This window comes from Oryza sativa, chromosome 1 (genome assembly GCF_034140825.1).
Source record: "Oryza sativa Japonica Group chromosome 1, ASM3414082v1".
Classification (NCBI taxonomy): domain Eukaryota; kingdom Viridiplantae; phylum Streptophyta; class Magnoliopsida; order Poales; family Poaceae; genus Oryza; species Oryza sativa.
This window is the reverse complement of record NC_089035.1, coordinates 808,555-824,827: the sequence shown is the minus strand read 5'-3', so window position 1 is coordinate 824,827 and position 16,273 is coordinate 808,555. Positions and strand designations below refer to the sequence as shown.

General features: G+C 46.0%; 3 long non-coding RNA genes across 8 annotated transcripts; 2 read left to right on the top strand and 1 right to left on the bottom strand.

The window, feature by feature from the left end:
* The first annotated feature begins 1,791 nt into the window (after positions 1-1,791).
* On the top strand, positions 1,792-9,688 carry LOC136355605 (uncharacterized). The gene is made up of 4 exons (XR_010739923.1): positions 1,792-3,670; positions 4,234-4,299; positions 8,405-8,479; positions 8,637-9,688. It is a non-coding gene; the product is annotated as an uncharacterized lncRNA (long non-coding RNA).
* LOC4326113 (uncharacterized) lies at positions 6,684-9,332 on the bottom strand. 2 transcript variants are annotated; one of them, XR_010739933.1, is made up of 6 exons: positions 8,891-9,332; positions 8,611-8,770; positions 8,371-8,455; positions 8,189-8,278; positions 7,458-7,519; positions 6,684-7,041 (listed from the first exon to the last, which is right to left on the bottom strand). It is a non-coding gene; the product is annotated as an uncharacterized lncRNA (long non-coding RNA). The 2 variants fall into 2 exon arrangements; XR_010739934.1 differs by lacking the exon at positions 7,458-7,519.
* Positions 9,689-10,819: 1,131 nt separating the features above from the next.
* On the top strand, positions 10,820-13,673 carry LOC9271150 (uncharacterized). Of its 5 annotated transcripts, none has more exons than XR_010739927.1 (6): positions 10,820-11,023; positions 11,182-11,258; positions 11,334-11,931; positions 12,044-12,147; positions 12,931-12,994; positions 13,413-13,673. It is a non-coding gene; the product is annotated as an uncharacterized lncRNA (long non-coding RNA). The 5 variants fall into 5 exon arrangements; XR_010739925.1 differs by having other exon boundaries at positions 12,032-12,147; XR_010739930.1 differs by having other exon boundaries at positions 10,820-11,090; positions 11,631-11,931.
* The last annotated feature ends 2,600 nt before the right edge of the window (positions 13,674-16,273 follow it).

Sequence of the window (16,273 nt, the reverse complement as noted above, 5' to 3'; positions counted from 1 at the left end):
AACCAACCCGGCCATTGCGAAGGGGAGGAAGAAGATGGACCGCCCCGGGTAATCTGGCGCTGGGCGCGCCTCGCCCAGCATCACTATCTCCCGGCCGGTGGCGGATTCCGGCATGAAGCGGCGCGGCAGCCCAGCCTGCCTCTCACTCACAATGCGGGAAGGCGGTAGTACGCTACCGTCGAGCAGAGCGGAGCCCCGTGCCATGTCGTCGGAGAAAGAGAGGGTTGAGAACGAGTGTGTGTGGCGAAGGTGAGGCGCAGCAAAGAGAGAGTTAGGGGCGCAAACGGCGAAGGAAAGGGGAATAGTGGCGAAAGGAAGGGAGCAAGTCCTTTCCTCGATAGCTTTATACCCTTGCCATCGCTGAGCCCGGCTCCTCGTTTCTCGTGCCCACTATCTCGCTCCCTCGTTACTCGCTATCTCGCTCCCTCGTTTCTCGCGCCCACGCTTCCACTAATCCCATTCGCCCGCTTGCGGCGCATAAGGAAGATATGCGGTTGTGGCAGTCGAGATAGATCGTATCGTGTGTGCGTTAATTACGCTCGCTGACCGAAGCGACGTTACCATATCTCCAGACGAAACAAATCTACACGCCCAGATTCGAGCGCTGCTCAAGTGATGTGGCAGTCTTGAAGAGACCGCCCATGACTGACGGCCAAGACACCGTTACCGATATGCGTGGTTTGAGACCGTTGGGTTTCTGCCCAATCACGGAGACCGGTCCCACCTGTCACCAGGCTTCATGAGTGGCGTCATGCCCGGCCGCTTCCCTTGAGAAGGATGATTGCCCTGACATAACGCCGGGGGCTACTGTCGGTGATATGGGACCGGGAGTATTGCGCCCGGAGGCTTGAGGCAGATGGAATCGCCCACGTGGCCTGGCACCTTCGGGGACGTCGGGCCCGAGGGTGAGGTGTCCGCCCTCCTCCTGATTTCCCCGAGGGGGGGGTCGGGTTGCTCCTGCCCCGACCCCGAGGGCCGAGGTGCCCCGACCCCCTGTGGGGTTTGCACTATGTACATAGGTTGGGTGAACACGGTAGGGCTCACCTAACCGCATTTATTGCGGTCTGGTCAAACGTGTCACGTTGCATGCAGCGCAATGCAGCGCGCTCTTTTATCCGGTCTGTGACCAGTCACAGACCGGTCGGATCAACGGTTAGGTGGCGACTGGTGGTCTGACGCACGCCTCGCCCCGTCCCGTCAAGACGAGAGCCTCTAGGCACACGTCTCCAGCCGGGGCTAGCGTGTTACCTCTTAGAGATGGCACGTTAGCCCTGGTTAAATGAATACCAGGCTTCATCCCAACCATTACAGGCAAGATGCTATAAAAAGAAGGGTGATCATGCAGATCGCTGAACTGACGCATAGAGGACAAGAATGACCGATCTGTGACCGGTCTGACACTGGTCGCGTCAGCAACAGACAGCCACGATCCCACATTGCGCCTGTCTCCGCCGGGAGTGGAAGTAGGTGTGGGCTGTCCCATCGAAGTGTCATTCGGACGGCAACCATACCAATCTCCGTCCATAAAGAGAAGAAAAGTCCAGTTTGGAAAGGAGAGGGTACATGTGGTATCCCCTTAAGATATAAAAGGAGGACCATGCCCACAAAGAGAGAAGGGGGGGGATTTTCCCGGGAGAGGAGAGGGCTGGTTGATATTTTGTAACTTGCTCTTACACAGATCCACCAAAAAACACAGGAGTAGGGTATTACGCTTCCCAGCGGCCCGAACCTGTATACATCGTCCGTGTCTCACGTTTCTTCCTGGTACGCGATCTTTCCACACACAGAGAGAGCTTGAGATCTCACCCTAAGCCCCCGGCCGAACTGGCAAAGGGGGGCCTGCGCGGTCTCCCGGTGAGGAGCCACGAGCTCCGTCAAACCTAATCGGCTGCCTTACAACGATAGATGTTGGCCGATTAAAGGTTAGATAATAATATTGTCAAAGATTATATAGGATATGTGATAACTCGACGAATTATATAAACAATATTAGAGTATCATAAAGATGGAAGCACTAATCCCGAGAACGCAAGCCATCATGACAAGTTTACCTCTAGTTGAAGATCGAAACAATGCAGCTCAACCCGAAAGCAAGAACTCGTCGAGATGAAACAAAAGTAAAAGGGTGGCGATGCGCCGAGATTGTATTGAACGTGTGTTAATTGATTATATGGGTTTGGGTTCTATTTATACCCGAGATACAAGATATGTCCTTGCCGGACACGATATTTATCTCTAACAAACTCTAAGATACCATAAGTCTTTGCGGCATACTTTTGCCCAAACATATCTCTAAGGAAATTACATGAAATATCCTAATTAATAGATACAATTGCCTATCCGAGAGCTTTATCTCCATCACGGCAATCCTCGTGAAGTACCTTGATCAATTCTAGAAGCATCTTCAAAGTCATCATCATCAGAATCGGCTGCATCACCTCTATCGGCTGTATCGGCTACCCTCTGTCCGATCCATCTCAGTCAATGCAGACTCCAGCCGATGCCTTCGCAGCCGATGCATACTCCGTTCTTCGAATCTGTCGAGGAGTGATCCTCTCTAGCGGGAGATCGTGAGACCCCCCTTTGTGAGTTCGGCCGGGGGAAGAGGCTCGCTCAAGGAGATGGTGTATCCGCCCTGGACTCTACTGAACTGCACACTAGCACCGAGATTATACAGGTTCGGGCCGCTACGAAGCGTAATTGTCGCGTCCCAAAATGACCCTAAAATATACCCTTTAAATTATGCCTAGAATAATTAAAATCCTTGTGAAAGCCTTCAAAAATTAAAATGTGCAAAGTTAAAAGTCAATTAAGGCTTGGAGGATTTTTGTATATTTCCTAAAAGCCTAAAATGTGTAAATAAATTTTAGTGGAATTTTCAGAGCACAAATAATAATTATTAAGAAATAAACAAAGTTAAAAAGGTTTTATAAAAAGAAAAACCCTAAAAATCCCCCTTTCCTCTCTTGGGCCGAATTCGGCCCATCTCCCTCCCCCTCTCTCCTCTCCCCCGCGGCCCACTCGGCCCCTCCCCGCGCGCGCCGCTGACGGGCGGGCCCGCCCGCCACCCTCGCTGGCGGGTGGGGCCCACCCGTCATCCCCGACCTCCCGCCGCTCCGCCCGCGCCAAGCGCCGCCGCCGCCGCCGAATCCGCCGCATCCCGCCGTCCCCGCGTGCATTTAAGTGGGGGGAATTACTCCCCGTGATCCCCTCCCTCTTTCCCCCCATTTTCCCCTCTCTCTCTCTCGCATTCAAACGGCCGGATTTGCCCCCGCAAATCTCGCCGGCGCCATTGATGGCGGCCGGACCTCCCGGCCGGTTTCCTTCCTTCCCCGGCCGCCCTCTGCCCCTCCCAACCCCATTTAAACCCTCCCCGCACCTCCTTCGCCCATTTCCACCCTTTGCCGCGCCTTCTCCTCGCCGGAATCGAGCTCGCGCCGTCGCTCTCTCTCTCCTCCGTCGCCGACGACCTCCGGCCGCCTCTTCTCGCTCGCCGGGACCGTCTCCCGCCCCGGCGTCGCCTCCTCCGGCTTCGCCGCATCGCCGCCGTCCCGTCCACCCCCTCGTCGAGCTCGCCGACCACCGGAGCGCCGCCGTCCCCGTCCACCCGAGCCGCGCCGCCGCCTTCCTCCGCTCCGGTCGCCTTTTCCGTCGTCGCCGTCGACCTTGGGTGAGCCGTGGACCGCCGCCTCGTTTCCCCCTTTCCCTCCCCTCTCTCGGCCGCCGCTCCGCCGTGCCTATGGCCGCCGCCGGCGACCATAGGGGCGCGGGCGCGCCGTCTCCCGCCGGCCGCGCCGACGTGGCCGTCTTCGGGCGCGCCGAGCGGCTACCGCGTGGGGCCCGGCAGTCAGCCGCCCGCGCCCTCGGGTGCGGCTGACGCGTGGGGCCCACGGCGCCGGCCGGTGTGAGCCCGGGTGCACCCGGTCCACCGTGGACCGAGAGGCTGCCGCGTGGGCCCCACTCCCATGGACCCGGTCCGCGCGCCCCTCCCCTCAGCTGACGCAATAAACCTTTATTTTTAATTAAAATTTAAATGAAGAAATTCGTAAATATTCATTTAAAGAGCATATAAACTTCAAATGGCCATAACTTGGCCATTTGAACTCGGAATTGGACCGTTCAAGTCTCTAATTTTTTCTTAAGAAGTCAAGAACCCATTTTTGTGCTTTGTTCTTGCTTGTTATATGGAGTTTATTAGAGTAAAAGCCCTTTTCTTTTCCGTTGGTCGTGTAGACGCTGCAGCTTCGAAAGATCCGCTCTTCGTGGAGGTTGAAGCCGACGTTTGGGAAAGCGAGCAAGGCAAGTCACATCATTCTTTGAACATATTGGATCCCACTTTATGAAATTACTTTGATTTAAATTATTGCATTATCACTTTATTTAAATTCCCGCGTTATCACTGTTTTATTTAGCCATGCCTATTTACCTTTGTTATGACCTTATTATTGCTATTGTTATTATTACCTTGTTCACCCTAGAATAAACAAAACCCCTACTAGTGGGCACTCTACTCATGGTTCCCCTGGTATGAATTTAGGTAGATGCTTCGCTGATTAATAAGACAACATTAGGTGGTTTTTATAACTTTAGACTTTGGGAACATTCATATCTCTTGGACTTTATGGAATGGTTGGACTATTGTGGAATTGGATGCACACCTCTCCCTCTATTCAAAACTCTCAAAATGGTTTTACGCTGGGCTTGGGGTGCATGGTTTTGATAGTAGCACCTCGACCACATAAGGACCGGACTTCGGGCCTCTGTTGCAAAGCACTACCGTACTTCCACATGTCTAGTGGGTAAGGCTTAGTTTGTGGCTCAGTCTGGTTATAAACAAAAGTACACGAATGGAGATGGACGAAGTCAGGGGTCGATGGACATCTCTAGGACAAATGAAGGCTACACGAGCTGCGGCCCGGTAGTCGAGATGTCATGGCACAGGGCTGGTGTCCTGCTGCTAGGGGCTCAGTCCTGCCTACCTGTCCCGGAGGTTCCGGTCGTAGGTGGGGTTGGGTCGGTACTCTTGTCTATGGCTAGGATGGGTTGGAAACTATGTCATGTCTTCCGTCCATATGCCGTGGTGGTATGTGGCACGGGGTTGCACGTGAGGAAGACGTGTCTTGTGGGTAAAGATGTACACCTCTGATCAGAGTAAAACCTATTCGAATAGCCGCGCCCTCGGTTATGGGCAAGCCTAGCAATGTACCCAAGTTAGTGTTTTCAATTCTTAAAACCTGCTTAATAACTAAAATGTGGAATGGCTGGCCTGGGTTGGCTTGGGACGAGCTGGGGCCCAGGGTCGGGTTGCCAGTTCGGTCTGAATCATCGTAGACCTTGGGTTAAGGCAGGTTCGTGTGGGTTCACGGCCTTGTTTAATAATATTAAATAGTTATAGGATCGTGTTTTAAATTTAGCTTTGAGCAACTAAGTGTTTCTTAAATGCTGTTTATTGCAAACCCTAACCCCCTATACTATAACTCCATTGTACTTCTTTGCATTTACACTACGCCAGGACCTACATATTGTAACATAATTTTGTAACACTTTATGACATGTGTTACAAGAAAGTTCAATAGCAACACAAAGCTATGTGTTACAGTCTTCTTGGTAACACATATGAGTTATGTTACACATGAACTGCATACAGTAACACCTACATATATGTTACTGACGCCTATAGTAACACAATATTATGAATGCTGAGACAACGAACAAATATACACCTACATATATGTTACTGACGCCTATAGTAACACAATGTTATGAATGCTGAGACAACGAACAAATATATGGTAAAAAAGTGCTGCTTGTGGAGGGAGTTGAACTCTAGACCTTTGGTATATGCAATTCTCGATCAACCAAGTAGGCAAGTGTGCCTTGGTGTTGCTAGGTGCATGTAGATGATTTTACTTATTGTTTGCGCCATCCAAACTAGTGGCCAATTCAGCGAACCTCGTAATCACATTATCAACTGTTGTCCAAGATTTTTTTTGAAAGAATAATAATAATATCTGGGCTCAAACATGTACTCCCTCCGTTTCAAAATGTTTGACACCGTTGACTTTTTAGCACATGTTTGACCGTTCGTCTTATTAAAAAAATTTATGAAATATGTAAAACTATATGTGTACATGAAAGTATATTTAACAATGAATCAAATGATATGAAAAGAATAAATAATTACTTAAATTTTTCGAATAAGACGAATGGTCAAACACGTACTGAAAAGTCGGTGTCAAACATTTTGAAACGGAGGGAGTATATCGCAAGCATCGCAATCCAGTGGCACCTGGAAAGCGCATATTAGGTTGTGGTAATTTTACTTTGTGTTTTTTTACTCTGATTTGCGACATGTCTCCAAATATATATACAAAAAAAAAAGGAAAACTGCTAACCATATAGCAAACTAACTCAAATGTGTATTGTATTCGTTTGTTCGGAGATTTACATCAACCGTTTACTTTCCATTGCATTGTTTACTTAAAATTTCTAATACTCTTTTATTTTCTCTCATACCTCTCATTTTAATCACCTCTGCTTTTGCCATTTTTCTATAATAGACCAGACTAAAGTTCCCTTGGACTTGTGCAGTTCTCAACTGTAAATTATTTTGGACTTCATAACATTGTTTAGTATACAAGAATTTCCATATGTAGTCAGATAAATATATTGCAGATAGCATGTTGATCTAAGTTTAATCCATTATCATGGGCAAAAATCAAATAATCATCCATCAACAATGGACTTAATTAACAAATACCCTCCACTAGCAGAGTAGAAAGCAACATTGTACAATCTCTGTTGATATTCAAATTGCTTTCAAAGCAATACACTCCAAGGCACTCCAAATATCACATATGAGTTGATGACATGATTACTTGGGTTATCAATATGACATTTCAAGGTGAAAAAAAAAGAAGGTAATAAATTTCCTCGGTGCAATACCAACAGCCTTGAACAAATTGAAAATAAATCCTGCAAGAGAGGTTATCAAAACAAGCCTTTACTTGTATTTACCACCTTGACAACCAAAGAATGGGCCTGAAAATAAACAGTTGATGTCAAATAGATGAATATTTGTACTTTCCATAGCAACAACAGTGACAAATATGTGGTGGCAGTGTAATTAAATTCCACCACTTCAAAGAATTTTAATAAACATACTCAATGACCACGCACTTCTGCTGTAATAATCACTAATTCACACAATTCTTAAATGGCCATTGGATCGGAAAACTCCTTTATTCTACCAAAAATGCTCATAAATGGTCTGTAGAAAAGCATTGGCTGTTTACTAGCATTTAAATCCATAGTTTTCTGTGTTGAAATAGAAAGTAAAGGTAATTTAGGTGTGTTAAAAATTTAATAACCACAAGTAAATATGTTTGACTGTACAATTTGATCTTTAACTCACACAAAGTTTGTTGCTAAATATGTGGAGATGAGGTTAACAGCACCTGGAGGCTTGTGTTGGATCCATGATCTAGTGGACAAAGCTTACATGCAACCTTGGAGATCGCTGAATTGAATAAAAAAAATGACAATCTTGTCACATGCATAATTAGAATAATTGAAAGGCCACAGATGGCTGATCATACTACGTTGACAGCTTAGATCATGGTACAAAGATGTTGCTCCTAGACAAAAAAAAACATAAGGATGAATGAATAAAATCCTAAGCAACTTGAACAACCTTGATGAGGACCGTATATAAGACTGGGAGTGTCTACATCATTCCACATATCTTTTTATAAAAAAACTGACAGATTTTCCACCAAACGATTTAAAAAACAGAACTGAAATCAGAACTCCTCTTAGGACAAAATAGGAAACACAAGCATTTTGCTAGGCTAGTTCACACTACCCAATCATGCAGTTCTTTATTATATTTATCCTAATGTATGTATTAACATGTACATTCATGTACATGAGTATTATTCATGTCGTAGCTCGAAGCTCTATCCTGAATAAAAATAGCTATGTATTTAGCAGAATTTGCATCCATTCATAACTTAATTACTGATTCACGGGTTAGCAGAAATCTGCCAATTGCAACCATCAATTCTTCATTCAAAACAACAATAATGCTAGCAAAAACAGGTCACAAGTTGCATATTACTCCTAAGAAAGTTCCAGCATGAAATCAAATTTAAAGTAGAGTATAACTATAATAATTACTAGTACATACGGTAGAGAAAGTAGCGAGGGGGCAGTTCTGGTGGATGATGACATGAATTTGCATGTTTGAAACACTTACTTCATCACCTCCTAATGCAATCTGACATTCCAAACAATTATGGCATGAGCAAAAGTATGACAATCACTGCCAGCACTAATATGATGTTTGGGATTATTAAATAGTGTGCTCACCATATCTTGCAAATATATCATGTCCATGCTGCAGCTTCTAGTAGATGCAAAAATGATCTTCCTGTGAGTAGCTAACTGGAGCTGCCTAAATCCACAGAAGTATACAGCGGTGAGTCGGTTCAAACAATAAGACCAATGATTTGCACTGGCCCAAAGTATCGAACATGTGGTGTGCATAAAGAAATAGAGTGCTAACTAATCTGCCATCGATTGGCAGAAACAAATTCAACAAGTGCTTACTATGATTAGCTGCCGTTGATTGGCAGGAACAAATTCAGCCAGTGAATCCATCACGGTGAGGTGGTTGCTGCTGGTGCTGAAACTGAAAGCACAGGGGATGCGCGCCTGCGTAAGCCGCCACCCGTTTGACACGATGATGCATCATGCTGGCGCTGCGCGGCTGGACCAGATCACGTCAATTGACAACATGAGGCTCTTTATGGACAATTTCACAAACACATTGCATACAAGACGAGATGCTGGAGATAAAACGACAGCTTAGCGTGGTGATAGGGGTTACCAGCGTCTAGCGCTCCAACCGTTCGGGACGGGGTTTGCCTTGCTGAGGATGATGGCGGCGGCAGCGGCGGCGCGGAGGCCGGCCGTCACGCCGGCGTCACGGCAGACGACGGAGCCGAGCAGCGCGAACGACCCGGCCGTCGTGTTCAGCCGGTCGCGCTTCACGATGTTGTCCTTGAGGATGGGGACGCCGTGGAGCGGCCCGCAGTAGCTGTGGCCAGAGGCGTGCTCGGTGTCGGCGCGCGCCGGCTGCTGGAGCGCGTCGGAGTTGACCTCGATCTCGATGACGGCGTGGAGAAGCGCGTTGAGGCGGGTGATCTTGCCCTGGGGACGAGCAGACAGGGCTGAGGCACCGCCGCACCGACGACGTCGTCGGCCGTGGCGGGCGCCGGGATCTGCTGTGGAGAAGCTGCGATGACTGGAGAGATTGGATCGGTATGTTCAGGAGTAAGGAGATGGGTTTTGTTTTCTCTATTAGGATCATAACTGCTTCCGATAGTGGAGAAGAAAACCCGGCAAATTGAGGGAGGAAAAAAGCGTACAAACACAAAAATTTGGAGCAAACCCGCGGCAAAATCAGTTTTATGTGTTTCTCTTTTTCAGGCACAATAGAACTAGATTGATGGAAATCTGACAGGGTGGACCTATAAAGAAATAAATTAGTAGTAGTTTTATTTGGAATTCTATAAAGTTTTAATAATTTTGTACTCACCTTATCAATAAATTAGTTTAATCCATGTTAATGAAACAAAATCTTCCCCTCTATAACAAATAATAGCCTATTACATTTCATATACAATGTTATTTATAATGTGCGGAAAATAAAATTTTACGGAAAAGTATATGTATCTTTTTTATGTAATATGATGAATGAGAATGGAAGGAGGCAAAGAGTGATAATATCTTGTTATTCCTTACTGCAATGACAACGGCTGGCGACGCTCTCTAGGCACAACGGCATGTAGAGGATACTTGTCCATAAGTATGGGATGCACAATTAACTTCATATTGGCAGAAATTTTATTAATTTTCTAAAGAATTGAGAGGGTACTTTGACAATGAAATTTAAGTCAAAATATGCGAACCACAAGCAAGCTTCACTGAACTTGTGAAAATCATCTTCCATCGAATGCTACCTTTGTGTTTCGCACGTTTGTAGCCACGTGGCTTCTCTAGCTTACACGTAGGACGCTGAAGACATAACACTAACTTAAAAGGACCGGTGTCTAATAGAGACGGCTCTGGTTGGTTGTGAAAAGTATAGGAAGTAAAATAGTGATAAGATGTTTGGACTTGCACTTCAGGCTATTTATGAAGGTAGTCAGACTCGGATAAACCAATAGACGATAAACTAATTGAGATAGCATGGTAGAGCCAAATAACATAGAATTAAATTAATGGATGTGTTTACCATTTACTACGTTCGATCTAGAAAATATATAATGTTTTAGAAAAGTTTCTATTAAATTATTATAACTTTAAATAATATCAACGAAAATGATAAGTTTGTGCATATAGCAATGATACATGTACATTTGTTTTGAAAGTAATTTCTTAATCTCATAAACTTATTACATTTCTATAAATTTATATTTGGTTAAAGAATTGTGATCAAACTTCCATCTCAAAAACAGTAATGTAGAAGTAAATCTCATGTTACATATATAAACAAAATTAAAATTACCTTAATTTAATACTTACAAGTGGACCAACTTTTTTAAATTATGGCCTCTCATAGTTTTTAGACAAAGAAATACCGTGCTATTTTCATGCGCAATTTACATAAAAATACTTCCCGCCAATCTCGACTTTCCGTCTAGAGACTGCCGCCAAAATTTCACTTGTAACGAACCGGCTAATTTATCTCCACATCTTCAGTTCACGATATAATAAGACCCAACGCCCCCTACCCCATCACCTCCTTATTTCCAGGAGGAACCCAACATCCCACGACTCATCACCCGAGCAACCGAGGTCTGTGCTTCCCATCTGCTGGCTGCTGCAATCTCGTGTTATCAACTACTCAGATCCCGGCGACAAGAAAGGGGAGTCGGCTCGTCGCAGCCCCTACGGTGGCAGGTGGGCAGGGGAGAAAGGGGAGTTTCCGTCCGTGGAGCGGCATCGATCTCGTCAGGTGAGCCGCGTGAGCGATGTCGAGGGACTACAGACGCCGGCGGCTTCGGAGGAGGGGGCGAGAAGGAGTAAATTGCTCAGCCGCACATGCTTGCTCTCCCCAAAACTGGCCATCTATCTAGCCTGTCTCACCCATCCCTTTCTTCCTGGCATTTGCAGGATGCAAGATCGAGACACATCTGATTGCTGGAGAGTCCAAACACATCTGATCACTGCATCCTTCTTGTGTACGCATGGTGAGCACATCACAAGAACCCAAAGGAATCCTTTTTGTGGTTTGTGTACTGTCTCACTAAATTCTTCTTTAATAGGAGTGGATGGCTTGTTCTCTATCACACATATGCACATCATGTGTTTGATGAAAAGCTTCACTGTGTACTGTTGCATGCCAACTCCGTAAAAGCATAATTTTGTCCTTAGACAGATTATTGATGTTATCTTCACATCTCTCCATACTTTTTCTGATCACGCGAAATTGCAAAATTCTTATGCCAACATGATCATTCATAAAAAAAAAAACCTAAATCTGTGAATTAGTAGTGCTTGATTGCTTTCAGTTTCATGAACACATTGGGTGATCACCATCAACAGAACAACTTTTTATGCAGCTAGCCAGTATTTTCAAGGGGATTAAGTTGTTGACTCTTTCAAGCAGGCAGTATATATGGACCGATTTGTTCGATAAAATCCAGTTATGCCTGATCATTACTTAAAGGTCACAACTCACAACAGAGGGCCAAAAGAGCAAAACCAATATAATACAAGTTGACTTCTTATTGCAAACAAATGTCAACTTGTTTGATTAAAACACTAGCTTTGAACAATATTTTGGATCAGCATGTTGTGGTTTGTGCATGGAAGTTCAAAATAAGATGTGCTATGTCTAAACTTTGGGAACGAAATCTTAAGGTACTATTCTGCATGTCATCTATTTTCTTCCATGCCTTGTTAAGTAAATCAAACATATTATTGTCTAATGAAGTTCTGATACAAGAAACTAACACTGCAGCTTTAAGTGTAGAAAATGAGGCAAAGCAACTCTATATCACTATGTGTGCCTGCTTACGAGATTGTAAAGATGGAACCACAGGAGAAGAACTCACAGAGCACATCACTTGGTGCAAGGTAATTATGGCTGCAGCTTTCTCTGGTTAGTCATAATTATTCTATGGGTATTTTCCAACTTATTGGAGAAATGCTATATAGGAAAAGAAGGTCATAATTACTTTTTATTTTCCTTCACAGATGATTGATAGAAGTTGTACTGTCATTGGTAGGAGTAGTAAGAACTTTCAGAAGTGCATGCTCACATGCATATTGGGAAGTTCCTGCTGCAAAAATATATGATGTTGCAAAAATATTTGATGTTTAACTGTTGACATATCCAGCGCATATATAGAGTATTATATCTTTTTGTTCTATGGTGTGTGGCTCCAAAGTTTGATATGCTACCCAATGTATTATTGCCATTGTAGGAGTAGTAATCATTTATTCTTCTATATGGTGGTAGCAGTGGATACTGATATCCGATTTGTATATCTCAGTCAACTGTAGCTTTCAATGTTAAGAAATGTGCCGTTCGAACTATTTTCCTGCATTTTCAACAGAAAATTATTTTCCTGAGCACTGTGTTTTTCCAAAATCTTGTATTACACTTGCTGATACATTTAAAGAAAATACTACAGGCGTTCTACTGTAGTATGGAGGAAACTATTGTGGTGTGTAGGAAACTATTGTGGTGTGTAGGCACGTTTGGAGGAAGCATGGAAGCATGATGTGTACAGTCAATACTCCACAAACATGGCGTTAGATAGTTTGCTTTAGATGGACTTAAATACTAATGATTCTTGCTTCAATACATTATTTGATACTTTGATGCTACGTCGTCTTTTTTCCCCTCTGAAGCAGGTTTGCAAGAATATATTTAAGATGAATGGGACACTACCACACTGGGGTTGCAATGGTATCAAAGGTTAGTTCCACATTGTTTTTGGTTGACAGAACAGAGGAGAAAGAACATGAAGCTTAGTAATAAAATGATCTGTCCAAAAACCAATTTAAATTCCCCAGTTTCATCAGATATAAAGGATGAAACTATCAGATAATTATACTGTTGACAGGATCATTGATAATCTTGATGAACATTAGTACTCCTAATCTATTTTTCAGGTGGCAATTGGCCTCAGTTTAATGCTAGATGAATCTGTGAGCAACTTTTTTTTTTGCCTTTGAACTAGTTTAGTAAAGTGGTTACAGATCATCATTTTAAGGAAAATGACAATATGGCTATGTTGTTTTATGTATGGTCATAGTAGCATTTTATATGTTGAAGAATATTGTCAATATTATTTAATGCAATTGTGAAGGCTAATAATAAATTTCTTATGCAGATTCAGATGATCAGTGGCTGAATTCTGACAGTTGAATGCCCACTTCAAGATCTAAGAAAGAAGCGAAGGAATTTGCGAAGATGATATATGAATAGATGTATTGCACAATTATCTAGCAGCTTGCTGCTAAAATGTGTATTTTTTTCTTTTTAAAAGATATGCCTATAAATTTCTTTGTTACAAGATGTAAACAATAATTCTGTAAATTTCCTTATTGCAATGCAATATATTATGATCATTTCACTTCTTCACTTGTGATTATTTTCTCCTATTACGTATATATGGTCATGCCACTTCCATTTTTGAAGTGATAAAACTTCATGCAGTATTTTTTTCTAAATGTAGTAATTTTAGGTGAAATGCACTACCAATCCAAAAAGTAATTGTGTTGTAATATATACAATAAAATGTTACAAATATGTTACTTCAAGTAGAAAATGATGTTACCAACGGTGTTGGTAATGGTAGAAAATGGTGTTACAATGGTCTATGGCAACACCTAAATACATGTTACTATAGCCTAGTTGTAACACCTTTTCTTATATATAACAACGCATAGATGTGTTACAGTAGATTGCGCTACAGTAACATAGGCTATAGTAACAGTTCATAAATGTGTTACTGAATAACATTGTAACACATTTTTGGACATATAGTAACACAAAATGGTGTTACTAAAACCTTGTCCTGGCGTATGCTGCACTTGTGGGTGTGTCTTGTTGAGTACGGTGGTTGTACTCAGTCTTGCTCAATTTTTCCCAAACCCAGAAGAGGAGCTCCTGGATGATGAAGGCTTTGGTGTCTAGCTCGTGCCTGCCGTCAGGCGCTTGTGGTCGTCGCCCTAGTCTTCCGCTGTTTTCCATTGCCTTTCTGTGTGCTGGGCTCTCGTCGCCCATGTAATAATTAACTATTTACGCTTCCGCTTGTTAAACTCTGAATTGTATCAACTTTTGGTGTACCTTGCCTCCTGGGACAAGGAATAATACACGTATGTAAGGAACGCCCGTTAGGTTATTTCCGGTCGTGACAGTAATACCCTACTCCTGTGTGTGGAATTATGGATGAGGATTACAAGGGTTCCCCAACTTAGAAGAGCTTACTTCCCTTCTCTTCCTGGAGTTCGGGGTTTTCCGAGTGTCGTCCCTTTTCCCGGTGAGCAAGGTCCTCCTTTTATAGTTCAAGGGGATACCACATGCACCGTCTATACCTACCCCTCCATGGGAGGGGGACCCACCTAGCCTGGATCAGACCTCCATCCGTGCCTTCAACCGGAAGCAAGGTAGTTGTGCGTCTCTAGGTGGGACCCAGCGCCGCCCCCCGCCTGACACGGGGGACAGCCCTATCATTCGCTCTTAAATGGGCGATGACTGGTGACTGTCCTTCTCACGTGGAGAGGACTCCGATGACGCCCCGATGTGACGGGACATACCTACCTCCACTCCGCCGGAGACAAAGGCGACGTGAGGGCACGACCGCGCGTCAATCGGACGTGACCGGCGATAGGCCGATCACAGACTGGTCACACCCGATTTGACGTGGGCCAGTGGTGCGGCACCGCACGTTCATCCTTACCGCATTAAACATGGTGAGGGACGGTTGGGGCGCCGCGCATTGATGGCTGCTCAGCCACAGAGGTGGCCAAACGGGCCGGGCCAAACGGGCGGCCCGGGGCACGGCCGAACCTGTAGCAGGCACGGCCCGGCACGGCCTGCTACAGTAACGGGCCGTGCCGGCACGGCCCGAGTAGCCGTGCCGTGCTTGGGCCGCTGGCCGAGCCCGCGGGCCGGCACGGCACGGCACGGCTACTGTAGCGGCACGGCCCGGCACGGCCCGCGGCACGGCACGGCCCGTTTCGCCGGCGGCCCGTCAGGCCGAAAGCGCCACGTGGGCGGGCGGCGGTCGAATGGGAAGGCGCCACGTGGCACACTAACGGCTATTTGACCGTTCAAATTTGAAAATAACCGTTGGGAGGCTAAAAAATTCATAAAAATTTCGAAAAAATTCCAAAAAATCTCAAATTTCGCCCCGAACGGCCCGTGGGCCGCAGGCGTGCCGTGCCGGCACGGCACGGCCCGGCCATCCACGGGCCGTGCTTGGGCCGGCGGCTCGGCACGTGGGCCGGCACGGCACGGCCCGTTTCATCAGCCGTGCCTAACGGGCCGTGCCGAAACGGGCCGTGCCGGACCCGTGCCCGTGCCGGGCCGGGCCGTGCCGCCCGTTTGGACACCTATACTCAGCCATGCCTCTCTCTCCTCACGCTCCCCCCGCCACGCGGCAGTTGGGCGAGGGCCTCGGGCCGCCGCAGCGCGAGGGCCCGAGGGGCCTGACGCCGCACCCCGAGGGGCATGACCTGGCACCCCGAGGCCCCCCGGTCGCGCCTGCGACTCATGGGGCGTGGGGGCAGGGCCAGGCTGTAGAGCCACGTGTGAGGATGGGAAGGGAACTCCCCCACACTTTGCATACGCCCGGGCCCATATCTCTGACAGAATCAATCTCTTTATTGAATCCGCTTCGATCCCAATGTCGAACCTGGTTCATAATTTACCAAATTTGGTCATCAACAACGATGTCGACAGCGGGAAGCGGGCGAGGGCGACTACGACGGGAGGCACAGGCGGCTGCGGACGGGGTGCAGACGGCTAGTCGGGGAGGTGATGAACCCTGAGTTCCACTCGATACTCAAGGATGTTGTTGGCCCGATCTTTCGGTGAGTTCAGATAACCACGATTTGGGAGGAGCGTTGACGATCCGACTACAACCGTACGAGACGTTGTGTTGCACCTTAGCGATTGATATACCTCTCCGTGGGTTGTTGATCTTGCCGGTGCAAATCAACTCTATTCCTACAAGCAAATCGAAGA